General features: G+C 39.4%; 1 protein-coding gene across 3 annotated transcripts in view; it reads right to left on the bottom strand.

Annotated features, from left to right (window-relative positions):
• The window catches only part of ELMO1 (engulfment and cell motility 1), a 584,995-nt gene that overhangs the window by 241,065 nt on the left and 326,455 nt on the right, over positions 1–17,475 (bottom strand). The window lies entirely within an intron of this gene.

The raw sequence follows: 17,475 nt of genomic DNA, 5'->3' as shown, positions 1-17,475 counted from the left end.
ATTTATAATTGAGATGTGCTTGATATATTCTTTTAAACTGCCAAACTTAATTTTTCTCAGCAACCATGTGTCTATGGAGACAACCATTACACTGTGATTCAGAAGGATATACAAGGACAGCCTTCTGACATACCAACAAAACACCCCAGAACTTCAGATTCGTATGACAGCCACTGGATGTACAGAAAGAGTTGGCTTTGCTATGGGATGAGATGCATTTCAGTGTCTCTGAATCTTTGCATATTCGAGTACTTCCTTCAATAGGACAGCATTTTATAGTTAACAAAACACTTTAACAGACGTTCTTCCTCTGATTTTCAGATGATAATGATTTTCCTGTGTTACAAATGGGATACTAAGGAGCAATATGTCTGGCCATCATGACAAAGATAAAATCACTGATGTCTATCAACCAGGGCTTCTGATTCTGGATACAGGAATCAGGCCCTCTCTCTCATGGTACTACTGTTATAAATCCTGATATCAATTGTTTAATTTTAGTTTTAGTGGAGTATAACTGCTTTAAAATGTTGTGTTAGTTTCTGCTGTACAATAAAGTGAATATGCACTATATGTATGCACATGTCCTCTTCCTCTTGAGCCTCCCTCCACGCCTCCCCTTCAATCCCACCCCTCTAGATCATCATGGAGCACTGAGCTGGGCTCTCGTGTTATACAGCAGCTTCCCACCAGTTATCTGGTTTACACATGGTAGTGTATATATGTCAATCCTACTCTCCCGACTCGCCTCACCCTCTCCTTCCCATGCTGTTTCACATCTCCATTCTCTACATCTGCATCTCTATTCCTGCCCTGCAAACAGGCTTGTCTGCACCATCTTTCTAGACTCTAGGTCCATTCACATCACAAATGACCTAATTTTGTTCCTTTTTATGGCTGAGTAATATTACATTATATATATGTATATAATATCAATTTCATAACTATTTTAAACAACCACTTTGGAATGACTTTTATACTCTCTCCTATGACATGTTAAATTGGGGCAAAAGTGCATGTAACTTCCTAAATCCAGGCTCAGGATTTAGGAAAAAATAATTTTTGCTTATTTGATTATATTAAAGTTAAGGCTGAAATAGAGTATGAAAGTATAGAATATAAAGAAGTAGAATATAAACATTTAAGACAGAGTCAAGATCTCAGAGGCTTCAACTTGCCATGGATCATGGGTACAAGCTAGTATTAGGAGGAAAAATGTCCTTAAGAGGTTTAATTGTTGAAAGCTAATTTCCTTGAGTTTGCTTTAGCTAGGATGTTCTAAGAATGAAAGTGATGGATGTATTTATCCAAGTATGAAAACACCAAAGTCCCAGAGTTAAGTGTCTATTCTAATTGCTGTGCACTCCAGAGTCCTTCAGATTGCTCATCTGTGTTATTTTTACGTGCTAAAGCAGAGGTGTCTGGGTGATGAAATATACAAGGTGCTTCACTCAGCACCACTGGTATGTGATAATAAATATTTCCACTGAAAGACAAGGTAAGAAAATGCTTAAAATTTTCATAGTGTGTGATGAAGATTTTGTTCTTGTATCTTTTTTTTTTTAAACAGAGAAGTAGCTATTAAATTTTAATCTAATTATGGTATAGTCAAACAGCTGAAGATGGCAAAGTTATTTCAGAGAAATATGAAGACTTCAATCATAAATGTATGTCCATCCTGCCCTTCAGAACACACTGGAGAATAACACACACGAAAGCATAATTGAGGAAGTGGAATATCCATTTGCTAAAAAGAAAATAAGGTAGTGGAGCTCTAGTAGCGAGGTGATGAAAAATGAAATACATTATAATCAAACTTCAATTTCCATTTTTCTGCAACCTTTGATATTGTGACCTAAAAAAATACAGTGCATTTCCTCAACTCCCAATAAAGGCAAAATGACACAGGGCTATAATCTGAATTCAATTTGTTATAGTTTTTTGCAGCAGTAAAGAAAATGCAGAAAATAAGTTTCAAAGTAAAGGGACAGAATTAAGGGTTTGAGTAGTTTCCCAATTTTCTTTAGCTACCCATCATCCTATGGCCACTCAGAGAAGACTAGTTTCAGTCTTGGGAGAAGCTAATGATTTCTATGATCTTTAAATGTTCTAGTTCCCTCTCAATGACTGAGTTTGACACAAGCAATGGTCACAGTGCTGGCCAAAGATACATGAGAAAAAGTTTGCTAAAGGGCTTTTGGGTCTACAGTCACACCACCCTGAACACATCTATCTTATCTGAAGGGCTTTTGAAAACATTCTTATACACCTAAGAAAGATTCTCTGGAAGACACAGCCTCTTGTTCCTCTGGACCATGTGATGATAGCTGCCATTTTGCTATAAGCACGAGAACAAATTTGGTATGCCAAGAATGGCAGAACCAAAAGATGGAAAGAACTTGGGTCTTTGGTGACATCACTAAACAGATATCCACCCCCAGAACCTACTCATGTCTGAAGCTGTGACATTCAATAAATGTTCTTATGTTGGCCATTTTGAGTTGGGATTTTGATTACCTGAAGCTGAAAACCTCCTAATCGACTCTCCATTCATTATCTGTGCTAGGCTAGAGTAAGATAAGTTTGTCTCTGGTCCTGACACTGCATATTGTCATGCTTGCAAGGTCTTGTCACACCCAGAAAACATAATCTAGTTCTAGAATTTTATGCCTAGGACTGCAACATTTGTTTTTATTGTTAAAGTTCTTCTACTAGTTCCCACTCTGATGAAATCTGGTGAAATCCAGACACCTCTGTGCTGCAAATCCTTATACCTTGATCCTTGCCTCTCCTGTCAGAATCTCCTCCATTTGCCTGCTCCTTCAAGCTTCCTGCTTTTGCTATACTGAAGTACAAGCCCTCCATATCTGCAAGGGACTGGTTCCAGGATTGGTTGGATCCAAAGATGCGGAACCAGCAGATAAGAAGAGCAGACTGTAGAATTCTCCAAACCTCCTGGTCTTTCCACCTACAGGTCTAACCACCTGGAATTTTCAACAGCTTCTTCCCACCGTGCCTGCCTGGTTATTCTTTTCTTTATCTGATGATTACACACACTCAGATATCTCTTCTTGAACAAGATGGCGGAGGAGCAGGTGGACGTGGAAAACATCTCTCTCCATGGATACATCAGGAATAACCTTCAGACACAGAAGTGCATGCAGAACACCAGCTGAGAGCAGACAGGAGTACCTGACCAGCGGAAAAGAATATATAGACCCACGCAAACTTGGTAGGATGAAGGAACTAGGGGGAAAACAGGAGAGTTAGTAGGACTGGGCCTGCCCTTGGCGGATGGGGGAACTGAAGCAGGGGTCTGATCCCCACATCAAGGCAATTGTCTGAGTCAGAGGAGAAACATTTAAGGCTGAACATGAAACAGCTGATCTGTGGCAGCCTAAATGGAATGAGAATCAGACAGTCCTTGCCGCAGCCATACATACTCCAGACAGGGACGCAGGTCCCCTGGAAGATGCAGCAGCTGGGAGCTAGAGTTTAGAGATTCTGGAGCAATCCCAGGGCGAGGGCTGCTGTTGACTGTGGAGAGATGGGTCGAGGGGATGGAAGAGAGGAGATTGTGGTGGGAAATGCCTGTGGAGGAAAATGGTCAGCCATGGAAGTAAGGCTATACTGCTGAGTCATGTGTAGGGGGTGGAGACATCACCATAGCCTCTCTTTCCCCACACACCAGCATCAGCAGCTGAACAGTAAGAGAGACTAGCCCATCAAACCCCTGATGCACTGAACTATAGAGTAGGATGCCACCCAGGGTGCCCCTTTAAGTGCCGGATGCACGAATCTACAGTGTAGGACCCCAGCCAGAGGGGCCCCTCTATGTGCCTGACGCTCTAAACAACAGAGAAGGACCCCAGGAAAGGGAGCTCTCTATGTGCGTGAATGGGCGGAGCTATGGAGAAAGACTCGCCAAACAGGCCTTCTGATTGGCAGCTACAAGAGGCTCAAATAAAGACTCTGATAGGGCCATAACTCCTGCAGCTGAGGCAGTCCGTGTCCCTGCACACTTGGCGCCGCCAGGGTCCTTGTAAGCTAAGCAGCTGCCCCACCTTCATGTTCAACTCTCACTGGGGCAGAACTGCCACAGGCAAAAAAGGCTTGCATCTATGCGCGCAGGGTCACTTTGGTAGTGTCTGACTCTTTGTGACCCTGTTCACTGTGGCCTGCCAGGCTTCTCTGTCAGGGAGCAGCATTCTCCAGGCAAGAATACTGAAGCGTATTGGCCAATACTGGTTGCCACACCCTTCTAGAGCACTGTATTTCCTGCTGCCCTAGCCGCCAACTTTCCTGGGTACCTGGTGCTACCAGAATACCTGCGACCCAAGGAGCTGCACCACCTCCACACTTGGCCTTCACAGGGGCAAACCAAAGTCCTCCAGGGCAGCCTCAGGAGCAAACACCAGTGGACGACACACATGCAGAGGTGGAAATAAAACCACAATTGAAACCCAGGGGCAGCGTGGCTGAAGAAGAAGACCCAAAACTTTCCCACCATCTGTACAAACTGCAGATTAAATCCACACGATCAACTAGGCAGACTTTGTATCTATGGAATATATAAAAGGTCATTGAGAATTCCCATAAAAATAAATGCACTAGTTCTGATAGCTGTGGACATTGGAGGCAAGAAAACACAGGAGTAGGACCAGATTAGAATCTGAGCTGCCCTCACAGCAGGTCCAGAGATCAGCACAGTGTTGGAGGGCATCCTAGGGAAGTAAGGTGGACTGTGACTTCCAGCGAGGGAAAGGACTCTGACAGCAGTGACTCAAGAAAAACATTTATTATTCTGTTCTGTAGATTCTCTTGGAATTTTTTCCCCCATTTTTCCTCTTCTGTTGTAGCTATGGATTTTATTGGCGCTGCTGCTGCTGCTAAGTCGCTTCAGTCGTGTCCGACTCTGTGCGACCCCATAGACGGCAGCCCGCCAGTCTCCCCTGTCCCTGGGATTCTCCAGGCAAGAACACTGGCGTGGGTTGCCATTTCCTTCTCCAGTGCATGAAAGTGAAAAGTGAAAGTGAAGTTGTTCAGTTGTGTCTGACTCTTAGCGACCCCATGGACTGCAGCCCACCAGGCTCCTCCGTCCATGGGATTTTCCAGGCAAGAGTACTGGAGTGGGGTGCCATTGCCTTCTCCTTATTGGCACTATGAAATCTAATTAAGCTTTTGAGCTTTTTTCCCTCAGTTAATTAATAATTAATTATTATTTCATTGTTGTTAGAAACCTCTGCCTCTACATTGGGCTTTTGCAGTTCTGTGGAGTTTTCCTTTTTTTTTTTTTCTTTTCTCTTTTTTAAATTAAAAAAAAATTTTTAAACCTAGTATTTTTTCTACATTTATCCCTTTGTTTGTTTTTTCCTACTGTTCTTTTCCCCTTGCAGTTAATCTTTAATGTATATAAATCTTCTTTATCTACCTCTATTTAACTTTGCATATCTATTCTTTCTTTTCTTTCTTTCCTTCCTCTTAACACATTAGTTTTATTTTCATTGCTTTATTTCCCAATTGGCACCTTACTTTGGTTTTATTTTCCAGTTTGTGTTTTTGTTAGTTTTGTTCTGGTAGATACAATTTTTGGTTTCCTTTATTCACTGGGTCAATCTATTGTACTTTATTTTTGTTGGACTGTATTGATTTTGCTTATGGTTGTATATGTATATGTGTATATTCAGTCACACTTTTTATTGTTGTTATAAACCTCTGCCTCTACACTGGGCTTTTGCAGTTCTGTAAAGTTTTCCTTTTTCTCCCGTTTTTTCTTCCTTTTTTTCTCTTTTTTATAATTTTAATTTCTATTTTTTTAAATCTATTTTTCTACACTTATTCCTTTGTTTCCATTTTCTATTGTTCTTTCCCCCTTGCAGTTAATATTTAATGTATATAAATCTTCTTCATCTACCTCTATTTAACTCTGCATATCTATTCTTTCTTTCCTTTCCTCTCAACATATTTGTTAGTTTTGTTTTCATTGCATCATTCCCCATTTGGCACCTTGCTTTAGTTTTGTTTTCCAGTTTCTGCTTTAGTTAGTTTTGTTCTTAACTGGTAAATATAATTTTTTATTTCCTTTGTTTGCTGGGTCAGTCTACTATATTTTATTTTTGTTGGACTGTTTTGACTTTGCTCATGGGTGTATATGTAAATGTGTATATTCCATCATTTTAATTATTATTTGCCTGATTTTGTAACTGCCATTTGTCTGGGGTTCATCTTTGGTTTCTCGTGTTTGGGTATTTATTTTAATCTCACTTAATGCCATAACAAACCACTTGTGGAATCTTCGTTCCTGACCAGAGATCAAGCCCTGAGCTTTGGAGTGGGAGCACTGACTCCAAGACCCTAGACTATCAGAGAACTAATCCTAGGAAGTATCAAATAGTGAGCACTCACACAAAGGAAACCACTTCTATACAAGACCCAGCATCACTGAACCACCAGTAGCACCCTGTACAGGATGCCTCATCTAAACAACTAACAAAACAAAAGCGCAAACACAATCATCAGCAGACAGGGCTACCACCTCGCTCAGCCTTGCCCTTCAGAGGAAAAACAAACAAACAAAAATCCAGCACAAATCTCACCCTATACGAAGCTTACACAAACCACTGGACCAACCTTAGGAGGGCAGAGACGAAAAGGAAGAAAGAATTCAACCTTGAAGCCTGGGAAAAGGAGACCTCAAACACAATAAGTTAAAAAGAATAATGAAAAGGCAGAGAAACACTACACAAATGAAGGAACAAACTAGAAACACAGCAGTCAAATAAATGAAGAGGAAATAGGCAAACTACCTGAAAAATAATTCAGAATGATAATAGTAAAGAGGATCAAAAACCTTGAAACAAAACAGAGAAAATGCAAGAATCAATTAACAAAGACCTAGAAGAATTAAAGAATAAACATACAGAGACAAACAACACAATTACTGAAACTAAAAATACTCTAAAAAGAATCAATAGCAGAATATCTGAAGCAGAAGAATGAATCATTGAGCTGGAAGATAAAATGGTGGAAATAATTTCTGAAGAGCAGAATAAAGTAAAAAGAATGAAAAGAACTGAGGACAGTCTCAGGGACTTCTGGGACAATATCAAATACACCAACATTCAAATTATAGGGGCCCCAGAAGAAGAAGTGGAGAAGGCAATGGCACCCCACTCCAGTACTCTTGCCTGGAAAATCCCATGAATGGAGGAGCCTGGTAGGCTGCAGTCCATGGAGTCGCTAAGAGTTGGACACGACTGAACGACTTCACTTTCACTTTTCACTTTCATGCATTGGAGAAGGAAATGGCAACCCACTCCAGTGTTCTTGCCTGGAGAATCCCAGGGATGGGGGAGCCTGATGGGCTGCCATCTATGGGGTCGCACAGAGTCGGACATGATTGAAGCGACTTAGCAGCAGCAGCAGCAGCAGAAGAAGAGAAAAAGAAAGGGTATGAGAAAAATTTTGAAGAGATTATAGTTGAAAATTTCCCCAACATGGAAAAGGAAATAGTCAGTCAAGTACAAGAGGCACAAAGAGTCCCATACAGGATAAACCCAGGTAGAAACATGCCAAGACACATACTCATCAAACTAACAAAGACTAAACACAAAGAAAGAATATTAAAAGCAGCAAGGGAGAAGCAACAAGTAACATAGAAGGGAAACCCCATACGCTTAACAGCTGATCTTTGAGCAGAAACTCTGCAGGCCGGAAGGGAATGGCAGGATATATTTAAAGTACTGAAAGCAAAAAAATCTACAACCAAATCCTTGTACCCAGCAAGGATCTCATTCAAAATTGATGGAGAAATAAAATGTTTTTCAGATAAGCAAAAGTTAACAGAATTCAGTACCACCAAACCAGCTTTACAACACATGTTAAAGGGACTTATATAGTCAAGAAATACAAGAGAGGAAAAAAAAAAAAAATCTACAAAATCAACCCCAAACAACTAAGAAAATAGCAGTTGGAACATGTGTGTATGTGTGTGTTAGTTGCTTAGTCATGTCCGACTGTTTGCAACCCCATAGACTGCAGCCCACCAGGCCCCTCCATCCATGGGATTCTCCAGGCAAGAACACTGGAGTGGGTTGCCATTTCCTTCTCCAAAAGGAACTAGAGAAAGAAAGAAAGTGAAGTCGCTCAGTCCTGTCCGACTCTTTGAGACCCCATGGACTATAGCCTACCAGGCTCCTCCACCCATGGTATTTTCCAGGCAAGAGTACAGGAGTGGGTTGCCATTTCCTTCTCTGAATTGGAACATATATATCAATAATTACTTTAAAGGTAAATGGATTAAATGCTCCAACCAAAAGACACAGACTGGCTGAATGGATAAAAAAAACAAGACCCATATATATGATGTGTGCAAGAAACCAACTTCAGACCTCAACACACATATAGACTGAAAGTGAGAGGATGGAAAAATATATTCTCTGCAAATGCGAAGCAAAAGAAAGTTGAAGTAGCAATTCTCATATCAGACAAAATAGACCTTAAAATAAAGATTATAAAAGATAAGGAAGGACACTACATAATAATCAAGGGATCAATCCAAGAGGAAGACATAACAATTGTAAATATCTATGCACCCAACATAGGAGCATCTCAATACATAAGACAGACTCTAACAGACATAAAAGGAGAAATTGATAGTGACACAATAATAGTAGGGGACCTTAACACCCCACTCACACCAATGGACAGATCATCAAAACAGAAAATTAATAAGGAAACACAAGTCTTAAATGATACATTAGATGAGATGGATCTCAGTGATACCTTCAGGACATTCTATCCAAATGCAGAAGAATACACCTTCTTGTCAAGTACACATGGAACATTCTCCAGTACAGATCACATGTTGGGTCACAAATCAAACCTCAGTAAATTTAAGAAAACTGAAATCGTATCAAGCGTCTTCTCTGACCACAATGCTATAAGACTAGAAATCAATTACAAGAAAAAAACTGTAAGAAACACAAACACATGGAGATTAATCAACACATTTCTAAATAACCAACAGGATACTGAAGATATCAAAAGGGAAATCAAAAAATTTCTAGAAACAAATGACAGTGAAAACACAACTCAAAACCTATTGGATGCAGCAAAAGCAGTTCCAAGAGGGAAGTTTATAGCAATCTTACCTCAATAAACAAGAAAAAAATCGAATAGACAACCTAACTTTCACCTAAAACAACTGGAAAAAGAAGAACAAAAAACCCCCAAAATTAGTAGAAGGAAATAAATCACAAAGATCCCAGCAGAAATAAATGAAAAGGAAATGAAAGAAACAATCAGATCAGATCAGATCAGTTGCTCAGTCGTGTCCGACTCTGCGACCCCATGAATTGCAGCATGCCAGGCCTCCCTGTCCATCACCAACTCCCGCAGTTCACTGAGACTCACGTCCATCGAGTCAGTGATGCCATCCAGCCATTTCATCCTCTGTTGTCCCCTTCTCCTCCTGCCCCCAATCCCTCCCCGCATAAGGGTCTTTTCCAATGAATCAACTCTTCGCATGAAGTGGCCAAAGTACTGGAGTTTCAGCTTTAGCATCAGCCCTTCCAAAGAAATCCCAGGGCTGATCTCCTTCAGAATGGACTGGTTGGATCTCCTTGCAGTCCAAGGGACTCTCAAGAGTCTTCTCCAACACCACAGTTCAAAAGCATCAATTCTTCGGCACTCAGCCTTCTCCACAGTCCAACTCTCACATCCATACATGACCACAGGAAAAACCATAGCCTTGACTAGACGAACCTTTGTTGGCAATAGTAAAGATTAATTAAACTAAAAGCTGGTTCTTTGAGAAGATAAACAAAATTGACAAACCTTTAGCCAGCTTCATCAAGGAAAAAAGAGAGAAGAATCAAATCAACAAAATTAGAAATTAAAAAGAAGAGGTTACAACAGACAGTGCAGAAATACAAAGGATTATAAGAGACAGTTATGAACACTATATGGCAATAAAATGGATAACCTGGACGAAATGGACAGATTCTTAGAAAAGTTCAATCTTCCAAGACTGAACCAGGAAGAAATAGAAATTATGAACAGCCCAATTACAAGCACTGAAATTGAAGCTGTGATAAAAAAAATCTCCCCAAAACACAAAAGCCCAGGACCAGATGGCTTCACAGGAGAATTCTATCAAACATTTAGAGAAGAGCTAGTGCCTATCCTTCTAAAACTCTTTCAAAAAACTACAGAGAAAGGAATACTTCCAAACTCATTTTACAAGGCCACCATCACCCGGATACCAAAACCAGACAAAGACAACACAGAAAAAGAAAACTACAGGCCAATATCACTGATGAACATAGATGCAAAAATCCTCAAAAAAATTTTTGCAAACAGAAATCAGCAACACATCAAAAAGCTCATACACCATGATCAAGTTGGGTTTATTCCAGGAAAGCAAGGATTCTTCGATATATGCAAATCAATCAATGTGATATACCATATTAACAAATTGAGAGATAAAAATCATATGATAATCTCAACAAATTCAGAAAAAGCATCTGACAAAATTCAGCACCCATTTATGATTAAAACTCTTCAAAAAATGGGCATAGAAGGAACCTACCTCAATTGAGTAAAGGCTATATATGATAAGCCTAAAGCAAACATTATTCTCAATGGTGAAAAACTTAAAGTATTTCCCCTAAGATCAGGAACAAGGTAAGGGTCTCCAGTTTCACCACTATTATTCAACATAGTTTTGGAAGTCCTAGTTACAGCAATCAGAGAAGAATAAGAAATAAAATAAATCCAGATCAGAAAAGAAGAAGCAAAGATCTCACTGTTTTCAGATGACATGATACTGTACATAGAAAACCCTAAAGATAGTATCAGAAAATTACTAGAGTTAATCCGTGGATTTAGCAAAGTTGCAGGATACAAAATCAATACACAGAAGTAACTTGCATTTCTATATACTAACAATGAAAAATCAGAAAGACATTAAGGAATCAATCCTATTTGCCATTGCAATAAAAGAATTAAATATCTAGGAATAAACTTACCTATGGAGACAAAAAGAACTGTACATAGAAAATTATAAGACACAAAAAATGAAATCAAAGATGACATAAACAGATGGAGAGATATTCCATGATCCTGGGTAGGAAGAATCAATATTGTGAAAATGACTATACTACCAAACACAACCTACAGATTCAATGAGATCCCTATCAAATTACCAATAGCATTTTTCACAGAACTAGAACAAAAACTTTCACAATTCATATGGGAACACAAAAGACCCCGAATAGCCAAAGCAGTCTTGAGAAAGAAGAATGGAGCTGAAGGAATCAACCTTCCTGACTTCAGATTATACTACAAAGCTACAGTCATCAAGACAGTATGGTAGTGGCACAAAAACAGAAATATAGACCAATGGAACAAGATAGAAAGCCCAGAAATAAACACACACACCTATGGGTACCTTATTTTTGACAAAGGAGGCAAGAGTATACAATGGGGCAAAGACAGCGTCTTCAATAAATTGTGCTGGGAAAATTGGACAGCTACATGTAAAAGAATGAAATTAGAACACTTCCTAACACCAGACACAAAGATAAACTTAAAATGGATTAAAGACCTAAATGTAAGACTAGAAACTACAAAAATGTAAGACCAGAACTAGAGGAAAACATAGGCAGAACACTCGACATAAATGAAAGCAAGATCCTCTATGACCTACCTCCTAGAGTATCAGAAATAAAAACAAAAGTAAATAAGTGGGACCTGATTAAACTTAAAAGCTTTTGCACAGCAAGGGAAACTATAAACAGGGTGAAAGACAACCCTCTAAATGGGAGAAAATAATAGCAAATGAAACAACTGACAGAGGATTAATTTCCAAAATATACAAGCAGCTCATACAACCTAATGCCAGAAAAACAAACAACCCAATCAAAAAGTGGGAAAAAGACCTAAACAGACATGTCTCCAAAGAAGACATACAGATGGCTAACAAACGCATGAAAAGATGCTCAACATCACTCATTATTAGAGAAATGCAAATAAAAACTACAATGAGATATCACCTTACACCAGTTAAAATGGCCATCATCAAAATGTCTACAAACAATAAATGTTGGAGAGGGTTTAGAGAAAAAAGAACACTCTTGCATTGTTGGTGGGAATGTAAACTGATACAGCCACTATGGAAGACGGTACGGAGATTCCTTAAAACATGGGAATAAAACCACCATATGACCCAGCAATCCCACTCCTAGGCATATACCCTGAGGAAACCAAAACTGAAAAGAACACATGTATCCCATTGTTCATTGCAGCACTATTTACAATAGCTAGAACATGGAAGCAACCTAGATGTCCATTGAGAGATGAATGGTTAAAGAAGGTGTGGTAATATACACAATGGAGTATTACTCAGCCATAAAAAGGAATGCATTTGAGTCAGTTATGATGAGGTGGATGAACCTAGAACCTATTATACAGAGTGAAGTGAGTCAGAAAGAGAAAGATAAATATCGTATTCTAACACATATATACAGAATCTAGAAGAATGGTACTGAAGAACTTATTTACAGGGCAGCAACAGAGAAACAGACCTAGAGAATAGACTTATGGACATGGGGAGAGGGGAGGAGAGGGTGAGATGCATGGAAAGGGTAACATGGAAACTTACATTACCGTATGTTAAATAGATAGCCAACAGGAATTTGCTGTATGGCTCAGGAAACTCAAACAGGGGTTCTGTATCAACCTAGAGGGGTGGGATGGGGAGGGAGATGGGAGGGAGGTTCAAAAGGGAGGGGAAATATGTATAACTATGGCTGATTCATGTTGAGGTTTGACAGAAAACAATAAAATTCTGTAAAGCAATTATCCTTCAGTAAAAAATAAATTAAATAGAAAAAAAGTCTCTTCTTGAGCGATGTCATATCCCTTCCTCAGCCTGCATGGCTCTCCATGAACAAAATAACTAAACAATGCCCCTAGGAACATTAATATATCTTAAATGTAATCTACAAATAGTAAGATGCTTTATAATTATTTGTTTACATGAAAGACTCTCCAGTCAGAGCGTGAACTGCTAGAGGATGAAGTGTGTGTTTTAAGTCCTCGTCATCAGTATAGGTTTCCCAGGTGGCTCCATGGTAAAGAATCCTCCTGCCAAACAGGAGACCTGGGTTCAATCCTTGGGTCGGAAAGATTTCCTGGAGAAGGAAATGGCTACCCACTCCAGCATTTTTGCCTGGAGAATTCCATGGACAGAGGAACCTGGCTGGACCCGTGGGGTCTCAAAAGAGGTACCACTTAGTGACTAAACAACAACATAGAGGAAGAGCTCTAGCTATGGAATGAACACAAAATAAAAATAAATATCCTAGCTCTAACTGCAACTGGAATATAACTTATCTGTTGGATCCTTATCCAGAGGATAAGTAAATAACCTATTTGTGTCAGAAATCAAATTTTATTTGCATTCCTCAAAAGCTTATTATTGCTTTTGAAACAGTACTACAAAAGCAAAAACAACAGTTATCATTGTTAACTCCTGTTAGGAGCAGGGTTTCTTCATAAGGAATCGATTAGCCTGTAGTATGCCTCCTTTCCTTTGTAAGGAAACCATTTCCCGCTTTCGCCTATTCTCACCCACCCCACATTCACAAACACACCTCTCCTTTTGAAAACGTTCTCCCTCTATTTCAATATTCTTCTACATGGGGCTGACAATTCTACAACCCAGGCCATGGGGATGTGAGACTACCTCTAGGTCAACAGGATTCTTCTTTTTGTGATTTTTAAAATTGAAACTAAGAGAACACAAGTGCCTCAAACAAGCCCCATGAAGAAAGCCGGTATCAAACCAGTCAATTCTAAAGGAAATCAATCCTGAACATTCATTGGAAGGACTGATGCTGAAGCTGAACCTCCAATATTTTGGCCACCTGAAGTGAAGAGCCAACTCATTAGAACAGACCCTGATGCTGGGAAAGATTGAAGGCAGGAGGAGAAGGGGACGACAGAGGATGAGATGATTGGATGGTATCACTGACTCAACAGACATGAGTTTGAGCATGCTCCGGGAGATGGTGAAGGACAGGGAGGCCTGGTGTGCTGCAGTCTGTGGAGGTCACGAAGAGTCAGACATGATTGAGTGACTGAACAATAACAACGGAATGTACAGAATGAGGAAACAAAGGACATGGTTCCAGATCTTGCTTCCAGTTGTCACTTAAATCAGAGCACTTTCCCTTCTTTGCTTAACTTGCAGTTTGTTTGTTTATGGAAAGTAAAATCCTATCACTTGAAAAAAAGACTATCATCTTCCAACTAAAGCACATCCAAGATCTCATTTAACCCTCCCAACAACTATATGCAGTAGACAGTATCTTTATTTTATGGATAAGGAACCAGAAAGCTCAGAACAGAGAGAAGCATGCCCAAGGCATCTGATTAATAGCTGAGCTGTGATTCAAATTAGGTCATTCAGATGCCAAAATGCAAACACTTGACTTCCCTGCCTCTTTCTGAACCACTCTTTGAGCAACCTGAACACCAGTTTGAATTCAGTGACCTTAGACAATAGGCAGAAAGCACAAGTCTTCTCTTCATTAATAAAAATAGATGCTATTGATCTTGGTTAACTCCTGGGGGTATTACAGACTTCAATTAAATACCTTGATAAAGTGCTCTGAGAATATAAAGAGGCATTGTTTTATAGACTACACTTCTAAACATTTGCGTCTTACAATGCCAATAATTGGGATGCAGAAAAACAATGCTTTTTAAAAAGTAATCCAAAAAAACCTTGTGCATAAATATTAGGTATTAGTAATTTAACTGAACATTGATATGTTTGCTTCAGACACTAAGATATAATTGGTATTTCAGAAGTGGGTTCCCTCAAAAGACCTTAAGTTAAATCAAAAGGCAAAACATTTCTAGAAAATTGAATCTTCCTACTACTGTAGAAAAATGAGTTAGAATTTTATTAGTACTTCTTTCGTCTCAGTACTTGCTCATAGACGTAATGTGACCGTGATCTTCCCGGTCAATTATTAACACAAATCATTGATTTGGGAATGGAGAAAAGCAAACACACACAGACCAAAGGGAGATGGATTTGTGTGTGAACCTAATTTTCCTCAGAAGAAAAACAGACATCTCCTCCAACGTAAGGGTATGCTTAAATTTACTTTTTCTATTAGTAACTTATTTAATATGGCAACAAACAAAAGGCAATCCATTAAAAAGCAATTTTCCTCTTACTCCAGGGTGTTTCATCACTTGCTATCTAGCACTCAATCAGAATGTAGCAATCCTTTAATATTTTATGAGTAGAAAACAACCAATTTGGGCATGTAGACTTCAGAAACACGCGGGTCTTTCGTAGGCTTGCAAAATGTCAGAAATGGGCTCTGCAGTCAGTAGAGGGTGAACACAGGTCAACCTGAAAGCTCAGACTATCAAAATTTGAAAATTATGCTTTAGCTCAGATAATGGGTATATATATATATATATATATACACACACATATATTTATGGATATATAAACACACATTTATAGCTAACAGGAAAAAACATCAGTTTCAACTCATATACTTTCTCAAGTGGAAGACTGATTCCTGGGGACAGAGACCATATCTGGTTCACCTTTGCACCTACAGTGTTCAACATTGTCTCTGGCATATTGTAATTAATCAGTAGATTTTTATTAAACAAATGAAGAGATGCATTTGTCATCTTAGAGGAAAGGAAGCCTGCCATGGAGATGTCAGAAACCAGACTTGACTTGGTGCTAAGCAAGTTGCAGCAGCATATTGGAGGCCTTCTCTGCAGCAGAAGGTTCTCACCTTCTGAAATGGTGCATAGTGTCTGGAACACCTCCAGGGATCCCAAAGGTATTTGCCTTCATTCTTACTTGGTTACCTCAGCCCATAGAATGGGATTCTCTCCTGGTTCCTGGCTTGACTACCAGGTCTTCAAAAATCTGGGGAGGGTGCTCTACACCAGGCAGAGGTCAGCCTCTAATCTATACCAATTCCCTCCCTCAAAGCACAGAGCTGACATTTACATGAGCAGCATGCTCTGCTTAGACTCTTGTCACAAAAGTTCTTGTCCACACACCAGATGGGGCACCATTGACAGGGAGGAGAGTCAAAATCAGATACACATTAATCTTGCCCACATATAGCCTGAAATGTGGCCATCTTGTCCAAGTTAGTTTCCCGAGGTTGAATACTGCCTATTCCTAGGGTACTCCTCTCATACTTAACCCTTGCAATTTCAGACACCAAAGTTACTTGTGATGAAGCCAAAATGAATGCAACTACTCAAACCATCACCCCAACCCTTTCTGGGGAAATGTAGGAATATGAGCATGTAGTGAAGTTTGCTACTCATTACTCAAGGACACAAATGTCATAAGTAGCCAAGACAGAATCCCGCTGCCTGTTGTCCCCAACATTCTCCCTCTAGTCCACCATATTTCTGCTCTGTGCTAACTTGTAGCATAATGGACACATGTCCATTGGGCAAAGGAGAAAAGCAGAAAGCTGGCTATGACAGTCAAAGTACACAAGAGCTTACCTTCTGCTATCATCAAGATGAGAGTAGGATAGCCAAAGCAGGCCACTGGGGCAGACAAAAATGAAGGCAGGACAAGAAAAGGACATTGCAAGGCAGTAATCTGGACACAGGATATACCAGCCAAGCAGAGCATGACTGTTCACATTTCTGAAAATCTTGGATAGTCATCAGTGCCTTTTAGCAAGTGACTTTCTATACTTTTCCCCATCAAATTGAGATAAACAGGAAATAGTCATGCTTATCAGACTGAGGAATTCAGGAGGATTTTTTTGATTCAGCACTTTAATTCTTCAGTGGAATACCTAGTAAGCTACATAGCAGACATAAATCTCTACAAGTTAGTGAAATGAGTAGGAAGGATAACTCAGGTCAAGGATTAAAGTAAAAATGAAATGTTAGCATTGGTGATAAGTGAACCCAAACAGACTACACAGACATCTCTCAGGATAGGTTGTTACTCTTTTAATGCAAAAATGACCTAATTTGGGCTTTGTAATGACCTGAAAGTAATGACCTTTCATAGGAGTTCCGCACCCAATTTGGTTTCTTTCCCCCACCCACACTGGGAGGATGATAACACTCACTGTGCTTGGTCAAACAGGCTAAATTCTTAGCTTTTTTCCTTATTAAGTTCTACATATTTAAAATTTACCTTAGCAGTGATGGTAGTCAGTTTTACATTGTAAATAAAACATAACCCCCTTTCCAATTTCATCTTTAGATTCCTTCCCATCAATCATTATAGACCATTATTTTATGCTTTCAAACAGGTGACTAAATATTTATGCTTTCACAATAATACCAAACACTAGACATTTCTCTGGTATAAATAGCTTTTGCTGATGCCTATGTTATTAAGTCTATAAGAAAAGATTTATATGTGTGTCGGCTCTATAGCTG

Source organism: Bubalus bubalis, chromosome 8 (genome assembly GCF_019923935.1).
Source record: "Bubalus bubalis isolate 160015118507 breed Murrah chromosome 8, NDDB_SH_1, whole genome shotgun sequence".
NCBI lineage: Eukaryota > Metazoa > Chordata > Mammalia > Artiodactyla > Bovidae > Bubalus > Bubalus bubalis.
The sequence above is the reverse complement of the archived record's forward strand: the minus strand, read 5'-3'. Positions and strand labels throughout refer to the sequence as shown.